Genomic DNA, 9,922 nt, shown 5'->3' with positions numbered 1-9,922 from the left:
GGCAGACTATTCCTGAGTCAACTCATGTGAATAGTGTCCTCAACTGGTGCTGTGCTGGTGTCTTGTAGTGGTGGTGCCTGGTTTTGTTGCATGAGTAAGGGTGAACATATGTTGAGTTCCTGGGAGTGTTTTAGGTTGCTTAGTTAAGAGGATATTTTCATGTACATGAGTGGTGTCCTTCATCATCTGTTTCTATCCTACCAGCTTGGTATCTCACAATAGCATTTAATGCGTAGGAAGGAAGGAACTGACTGAACGGGAGAAAAAGAGCCTTTGTACCTACTGCTCAGGAGGGGCCTAAACAACTCATAATATTAAGAAGGAGTAATAGTGGGAGAAATCCTGCTGACTTCATCCAGCATAGTAAGATTTCATGAGAGAGTAACTGGGTTGTGAGCGTGGTCCAGGCTTTGTGCTGCATAAAACGGCCTGACGCTCAGAGTACCAGATCAGAAACCCTAATCTGTTATCCTGTTTTGGACTGGAATTACAATTAAATGCTTTACAGGGAAGTGCCACGATTGCTTTACTGACCAATTTGTTATTATTACTCTAGTAATGCCAGAGAGTTTTAGTCATGGATCAAGACTTTGGCATGCTAGGTCCTGTAAAACTCAATCAAAAACCGTGCCTGGATTAACTCTGGATTTTCAAGAAGCAGTAAAAAACCTAGCTTGGAAGAAACTGCCAGATTGATGCGGTTCAGGTTTTGTCACATATTAGACACGTATTCATTCTTCCACCTTCAAAAGACATGAGAAATGTTTGTAAAAGAACATAAAGGCTCCTGCATGCCTTAACTGTGAACAGTTTCCACATCAAAAGTGAGGTCCAGTGAATGTGAACATGCACTGGTCCATCAGGATGTGAATCACCTCACCCTTTGTCGTAGTTTTATGATTTTTGGTTACTGGTATTCCACACATCATAACATCATTTAGAGCATTGGAAATTAAAGTCCTAATACTCCAGTTCCAGGTACCTGTCTGGAAGAGAGCTACATTCCCCAGGGGGCTTTGCAGTCAAAGAGGAGATATAACTCCTGGCAAGATCACCTGATCAGGCTCTTCTCTTTGTTTCTTTACTCCTTGGCCTCCCTTCACTGTTGCCCATCCTGACTGCGTGCATCACTTTAGTAATACTGTAAGGCCTACAGCTTTCAGATGCTCTCTCATTATATTTGATTTATTAGCTTCATTTCTAATTATATTGTGTTATAGTGTGTTATCTTGTGTTCCGATACCATATTTAGTAAATTAGTTTGTTTCTCCTCAGATCGTTGCCACTGTTTTTAATTACTTTGGGGTCCCCTGTTTCCCTTTTCCAGAAGAATGGATTTTGAGGAATCCCTTTACCCCACTAGTCATGGAATTGGGCTGAACCAGCCTGTAAACCGTTGACACCCTTCTCCAAGTCAGAAGCTAAATACAGATGATCTGGCAGTGCAGAGTCCGGTAAATGGAAAGACATACAATGCAGGAGGATCTTGTGTAGGTTTAGGTTTGTATGCAGGATTTGTCTTCAGAAAGCCTATTAAACCTCCCTCCATCAGACTCATGGCAGGAATGCCAGAGCAGGCTATTCTGTCCATACTTTCCTCTGTCTAACCTGTGGCAATCAGATGTCAGCTACTGCCTTGCAGGCAATTGGCAGGGGTTAGAGAGTAGTGACAGGTGAGAGATTTACAGATGGAGCTTTTGTGTTTGCAGCCGCCATCAGTGCTGGCTTCAGCCATCTTCAACACAAAGCTCTGCTCTGCTCAGGTGAACTTTGGAGAGTTGCTCTGCAATGAACGAGCAGCTATAAAGCACTCCAGCTATGACTGGTCACTGGGCAACGTCCCTTACTGAACTGCAAGGATAAAACTGTAGCGCTTTGCTCTGTGGATGTACAAGAGGCAGTCACTGCTGAGACCATAATCCATAGCAAATCTGAGATCACTGACGTACAAACAGAATGCAACCATGGATACTTGAGCAGAAGACTCTTGTATTCGTCTTTAAACAGAGCCGGTCCCAGCATTGCTTTCACATACAGACTGTGCCTCTCTCATTTCCCCTCAGTAACAGAAACCATAAACTACCATAGGACAGAAGGTAGTAATTTCAGAAATACAAAAACATTGAAGAAGCAAGGCCATTACAGGCAAGGTAAAACAAAAGCACTGCAAGAAGTATCTTCAGAACTTGAGGCCAACAGCACTGATGGAGCAATTAACTCTGAATCTCAGCAAATACGACAGGTTGTAGGACAGAGGAAACATTTAAAAAATAAAAGCTTATTTAAGATGTTTAGGTGATTCAATGGTTTGATGTCTGTAGTTGCTTGATTTAATTTCAGATATGTGTAACTGCTACGAAGACTTTCAGTAGTGAAACTTTTATAGTTCTGAAAGGGCAAAACATTTGTGTTGCAGCTCTGTGGCTATATTAAAAATGGTGTCAGTGAAGGACAGGAAAATGCTCCAAGTGGTTTCAATGGAACAAAATAATTCAGACTCAGTGAAGATTCTGAAAAGCATTTTTGCTTGTGTCTCTGTTTATTGTATTTGAAAGATGTAGAGAAATCAAACCATTAGCTAAGGAAGATACTGTAGTGTTTTGTCACTGGTCTGAGCAATAGGAGTAACAAAGTATCTGGAAGATCCTTGGAATAGAAAACAGGCAAACACTGATGAAAGCATAAATAAAACATGATACCTTATACTTCGTGCTACTATCCAACAAGGAGGCATAAAATGTATGTTGATCTAAATGAGACTGTAATTGATACAGAAAGCAGACTCCATTCCTGACAAGATAAAGAGAAGTACGGTGGTGACAAGACTGAACACATGTTTGCAGACTGTTTATATTTGTCTTAGTGCCATCTAGCAGAGTACCGAAAGGCAGCAGCTGCACCAATTAAAGCGGTGGGCATGAAAGGTGGTGCAGTAGGCTGCCAAGCTACTTAAACAGCAGTGAAATGTGCAGCACTGAGAGCATTAGGACAGATCACCAAAGAGCAGCAGAAATCTGCTTGCCATCAAAACAAAGCAGGGGAATTTGCAGACACCTATCTACTGGACGCAGTGGGCTGAAGTGTTCTTATCTGCAGAATTTTCATATTAATACACATTCTCTGAAACAAAAATCTTCAGCCACGGGAGGAAATCAAAGTCTTCTAAGAAACAGAATCCAAATCATTCAAAACATTAATAATTACATATGTTTTCCCTTAGAATAAATTATTTTTCAAGCTTATCTTCATAGTAAGTTCATACAACTCAGCAAGCTATCGTAAGGCAAACTGTATACTCTTCTTTGCTCTTGTTTCTCAGGTCATAAACAAGACTGATCCCTTCTGCAGCAGGGTGCATCTACAAATGTAGATTGGAAGATCTGGTGAAGATCCCTCTTTCAGGAAAGGGAGAGTACAAACTGTGAATACTGTGTAAAAACTATTACTGTAAAGAAAAAAGGAGTTCTTTTTGTCCTTCTTCCAGTACAGTCTCTAACATTGTCCTTCCTGGCAACAGCATAATGAATAATGAGAAATTTCTATGAATGTCTCTTTATGAGTTTTCGAACAAAAGGCAAAAGAACTATCCCCTGGATTGCTTGCTGGAAGAACTTCTTGACACTGTTCATTGCCACTCATTTCGTGTCAGTCATTCATGTCTCAAGCATTAAGAATATTTAAGCATTTCCAACTGAAAGTAATGCTCTGAGGACTTGACCCAAGATCATTATGATAAGATCAATGACTGAAGGTTTTCTCTGTTGCTACGTGCATGTCATACGCTGTAAGAGAACAGTCAGTGAGTAGCTCAGGTAAATAAGACAAAATGCAGCTAAAGAAATTAAAGAGCTTAGTAAGAAAAGACAGTGCCAAGAGCTGTTTGGTTTTGTATGCGTATGTGTTTTTGGTTTTTTTTTTTCCATTGAGAGCTCTCTGCTTGCCAGATTTCATTACCATTAATCATTTTCACAGTAGCAGTGATCAAGAAGAGCAAATGTGTTTCTCTTCTTTTTATTTATTTTTTTTTCTTTTCTTTTCCTGACCATAGGTGTTGGCTCACCCAAGAAAGAACCCACTCCAATCTAACCTGGAAACCTTGGTGTGCAGTGATGTTGTACCACTGAGAGAAGACCATTGAGTCATGTGTAAGATATCTGCATGTATCTGTACATAGTCTACATGTGAGATAGGTTTTTCAGTTCCCACTAGTCAGTAGAGATTTCCTCTAAAGAAGAGTAGACTCTAGTCTTTCTGCTCACCTTAAAACAGACAACTTTTCATCAACTGAGATGAATAATGCTCTTGGCTCCATTAACACTACTGCATTGCTCCCCATGATAGAGATTACATCTAAGAGCTTTAATCTGCAAGCTGAATCAAATACTTTACTATGTATGTGTGATATGCCAGTAAGCAGAATGTGAGAACTAGCTCACTTACTTTCCAAAATTACCATACTGGCATTAAAGTGAATAAAGTATGGGGCAGGTCAGACACCTATTGATAAAAAATACCCAGTGTGTAGACACGCTGCTTTCTGCACACACAAGCTACATTGGTTTAACTTTCTGCTATGAAGAATAACTACGTAAACAGCTTAATCTTCTGCAGTGCTGACAATTCATACATTCTGGAGACAAGAAAAGCTGAAACAGTACATCAGATACGAAAACTGGGACATTTATTCAGCTTGTTGTGCAACAAAATTCATTTAAATACCCAGCATGAGAATTTTGTCCAGAGTTTCTTCAGTGAGGAAAGAAAACAATACCTTAGCTAGAATCATAGACTCATAGAATCAAAGCTAGTGAAAAGCTCCACAATTATTAACCTATGTCCCTCCAGTTTCGTTTGTTTGTTTTGTTTTGTTTTTAGTTCTCTCTTCTAGGTTCTGATGGGCTGTTCTGCTGATTGATATCAGTGATGGCCCCTCTTGACTCTTCTGGTATTGCCAGATCTTTTCTCAGTACTGTCATTACTGAAGCTAGATGTTTGTACCATGTATACCCCATGTTCTTCTTTGCCTTTCCCTTATGCTGTCATTTATAAAAAGAGTTGAAAATGATTTGATAAGTCAAAACCTCAGATTTATCAGTAGGTATCTTTGCTCACATGTAGAGTGTATGGCTGCAGAGCAATGGTAATTGTGACTTTTCCAAAGGTGTTTGCTACATCCCCTTACACTAAAGCTTTATTACTTGTCAGAGTGAAAGGTTTTAATCTGGATGAAATTTACAGTTGCATTCACTCTAATGTCTTGTACAGAACAAGAATGAAGTAGCAAGACATCTACTAATAAGAATTATGCCTCAAGTCCTTTTTTGGAAATACTTTCAGAAAAACAAAGATCTGAAATAGATGTTTGTTGTTGTTATACCAATAAAATATTAGTAACTACAGTGAAGGCAGCAAAGATAAAATAAATGAACTCTTGCCTTGGGATTGATGTTGCTAAATTCTACATATAACTTCTTTCCTTGGGTCTTTTGCTTTATGTCCGTGTCTAGGAGATGGTTGTACTGAACTATGTAGAATACCTCTCTAATTATTTTTTTTCTTTTCGCTCTTTTTTTTCCCCCTCTTATTCATTCTCAAAATGAAAAATATTCACCATGAGCTGTCCACAAATTTTTTCATCTTTGTTCTCCACCCAAAGGGTAATTTCAGGTCTGATCTGGGTAACACTCCACCTCTACAGCTAGATGAGCATGTTGAATTAAGAGTAGCCACTTGTACTGCCCAGAGTCTGTGCTGAGATCAACGAACGTATTTTGGTTAAAAGCTTTACTTTGTACTCCGAGTATAGGCCTTACAAGTAACAATTTTGTATTTAATAAATTAAAATGCATAGTGAACTACTTTTATGCTACAGATGAATGAGAGCATGTTGTAAATAATACATTACAAGAGGGACTGACAACATATCCACTGCACATCTTTGATCTTGCACTTATATTACAGCAAATGACTACTCTGCAGCTTGTATTATGGAAGTGTAGAATAAAGTACAGAGAAGCAATAAGAAAGCCTTTGGAAAACAAAGCCCAAGTTTGTTTCCCATTTGCACCCTTAATGATCTGGAGTAATTGTCAGATTGCTGGAGTTGTTAACCATCATTAGAAATACAAATAGGCTTAGAATAACAGCCTGATCGTCCTGTTCAGAGACATTTGAGCCATTCTCATGCTATTTTTTAAATAAATAAGTAAATAAGAATTCTCAAGGGCAGTTTTCATTAAAGAGAGGAAGTAACAAAGCATTAAAAAAAAAAAAAAACAGAAAGTTGAAGCTATTTATTTTAACTCCATTTACCCAACCTAAGTCACACCTACAGAAGCAAGGTCAAGAATCCAATAAATCAGTCTCATCAAACTTGTTTTATGTTCAGATGTTACAAGAAATGCAGAAAATCTGCCAACAGTTCTTCAGCTAAGGATCATTTTTACACAGAATGATGGGAAGTCAAGGTTTGCAGAAGTAATTAAAGAGTGAACAGATTAGTGACTATATTAATTAATCGTGCTTCCAATATTTATTAGGCTTTCAGTGGAGTTCTAATGAGAGCCCAACTTGAGTGGCAGCTGGCAAGGAAGAAACTACTATGGAAAATGAGGCAAAGAAGAAAACAGTAACACTCCTAAAGAAACAACATAGGGTCCAGTATATTTTGAATGTATTCTGAATCCTATCCTAGGGCTGCCTGAAGGAAGGGAGGGAAAGAAACATTTTCATCTTCAGCCTTCTGCAGTAATAGTAGGGAAGCATCTGCTTAGAATATGCCCATAGGAAGTAAGAGACTTGTGTAGGTATCTAGATGTCTGAGGTTCATCTGTCTGATAATTTAGACTCACCTAGAGAAAGGTAAATAGACAGCACAGGCTGATTCAATAGTTTTCGATTCTGGTCTATGCTTTCCTCTTTTCAAATCATTCACAGACTCCCATGGGATCACAAGAGCAATGCAGAGAGCTCTGCTTATACAGGAAAATAACATTAAAACTGATAGAACTGAGAAGAAAAAGCACACAAGCTTCTGCTGCAGAATGCCATGCCAGCAAGGAGTGCCTGGAGCTGGCACAGACGTGTTGCTGTCTCTGAATGTACCTGCTTCTGAATGTGCAGGTTTTGGAATATAGGGCTACCATCTCTTCCTTGTTATAACATAGTTTGCAAACAACATGAAGCAAGAACAAGAAATATGGTTTGATAACTTGAATGCTTTGTTTATCTCTGGTCTGAGCACAGAGAAAAAAACTCTCTGATGTCACAATCAAAAGAGAGCTAAAAGACATATTAACCAACAGGAAGCATCTGTAAACCTCCAAATAAAACAGGTAGCAAAAACTGATTTCATAATAACTTTTGTGACCATTTAGGTACCAAACCTAAGTATTTGTTGTGTTATTGAGGTTATTTCACAGTTAGCTGCTACAGAGTACTGTAAATTTGGAAGGCTTTAGAGCTTTTCTGCAGTAAGAACATTTAGCAGGCATCAGCAGCCAACTAGGGCTGAAATACGGAAAGAAGATGAAAACCAGAACAAAACTTGAAGTTCCACCCTCACACCACACTCAGACCCGGATGCACTGCTTTTTGTCATTGTCCATCAACAGGAATAGAAGATAATGTTCCACACATTATTTAAAAAAGGACACTGTCAAACTAGCCTTAATAAATTAAATCAAAATCTAATAAAGCTACTTTCCCAAAAGGGCACCTGCCTCTGAGATCATCTCCTCTATATTCTTATTATTTAAACTAATTTCATCTAATTTAATTTTTTTATTACTTCTCCATTCTCTGCTGCTATGTATTTCTTCACCCTATACACATCTGAAAGTTCCCCTTCGGATGCCTGGAAGTATGAATGAGATCTCAGGGACACTTAACGCACAGCTTTAAGTACCCATATGCATCTGCCTATGTCTGTTCTTTGCTTCTCCTCATCCTTAGCTTCAAGCAGAATGAGGCAAATTGGGAAAAGCTATTAGATATGATGCTGCAATTCTTAACTGCCCTATCTTAGTTGCTGCATGAAATTAGAGTGCATAGATGCCTTGTGAAGAGGGTTTGAAACCCCCTAGGCAAAGAGAAGACTGTAGTATTTTGTATGGAATTTTGCTCAGCCTGGAGAGGAGATCTCATTGCAGCCTTTCAGTACTTAACAAGGCCTAAAGAAAAGATGGGGAGGGGCTTTTTATAAGGGAGTGCAGTGATAGAACGAGGGGTAATGTCTTAAAATTGAAAGAGGGTAGACTTAGATTAAATAATGTGAATAAATTCTTTATTATGGACATAATGAAGAACTGGCATGGGCTTCCCAGTATACCGGTGTATGCATCATCCCTGGAAGTGCTCAAAGCCAGATTGGATGGGGCCATGGGCAACGTGGTCTAGTGGAGTCTTTCTCTGCCCATAGTCTTTAAGGTGTCTTCCAACCATACCATTCTATGTTTCTGTGTTTCGGTGTATTTATGTATATAGCATTACCATCTGACACCCTTCTTACAACCCTGCACTCAGTTGTTTGACTTCAGTAGTAAACAGTAAAATGCCTCTTCTCAAATGAAGTAAGTGGTTTATTTTGCTCATTTTCCATGGTATCTCAGCAGTTATTGTCTGTTCCCTGTAAGTATTTTGGATAGGTAGAAAAAGTTAACTCCTTACATCCACTAGAGAAGTGTCTTCTCCACATTGTCAACATACCTTCTGCTCCTGCTTCTTTCTCAGACTATAACAAGGGCTTACCGCATGTTTCTGAGACAAGATGCAGCCTTCTTAGATGAATAGTCCTTCCTCTAGCATCTGCAGGGATTCAAGTCAGAAAGACATTACAGCTCACCAGCTGATGTGTGGACTTACACATTTTCTGAACACTCTGAGAGTATTTACAGATTAACTACTCTTAGTAAATACCACTCTCCTACTGTCATCTAGCTGAGCTCTGCAACTTCCTTCACAGTCCACATGCTTTAAATTTAAGCAGCCGTATTTGCAAGGTCTAGGCTTTCATCCCAGAAGAAACATGAGTATTGAATTCTCATTTCTCATCTCTTAGACTAGGGCATGACACCAACCAAAGGGATACTCATTTCACATGCAAAGAAATTCATTGGAAATCATTTCCCTCAGGCTGAACAATTCTGGGAACTGTCATATTTTCCAAATGTGGAGTTTCAGAGAATACAGGCAGTACTGTGCAGAAAGATGGCCAGTGTTGTGTGTGTGATAGAAGTACTTGCCTCCAGATGTAACTTGCGTCAAAGACAGCTGACTGCCTGACTGCACTGCAGTTTGCATGAGCTTCGACTACTTCCAAATTGACAACACCAAGACCTTCATCAGCCACGATGTTAGTCCAGAGGAGTGTAGAACCTGTTGATTCAATATGCCTACTTACACGCTTTGTGCTGTTGTTAGGGGGAGATGGAGGAGGGGTAGATACAACCACACAGGAATAAGATGTGCTCTTCATTTTGGGCTACTGGTAGTTTACAAGATAATTAAACATCCAGAAACAGAAACATCTACAGAAGTCAATGAAACCAAAAGAAAAATTGTTGCTGATGGTGCTTAGCCTATCCTCCAGCACTTACATTTGCTCTGCTGGCAATCACAATATGGTTATAAAGTGACAGATGTGAAATAAAACCATTGAGGAACAATAAAAATTAGAATCCCACGAAACCAGTTGTACATGATGATCACTTATCTGAACATGGCTGTATTTTAACATATGGCCCATAAAAATGTTACTCAGTATATTTTAAAAGATAAAAGAATGACCTTTTTAATTGCTGATAAAATTGGCTTGCTCCCCAGGCAATCCAATTTGGAGGAAGCTGCACAGAAATTAACTATTCTGTGACAAAATTAAATAATACATAGATTATATTTCCAGGAAATACCACAGATTGAAAAC

This window comes from Coturnix japonica, chromosome 1 (assembly GCF_001577835.2).
Source record: "Coturnix japonica isolate 7356 chromosome 1, Coturnix japonica 2.1, whole genome shotgun sequence".
Classification (NCBI taxonomy): Eukaryota; Metazoa; Chordata; class Aves; order Galliformes; family Phasianidae; genus Coturnix; species Coturnix japonica.
Note: the sequence above shows the minus strand (reverse complement) of the source record.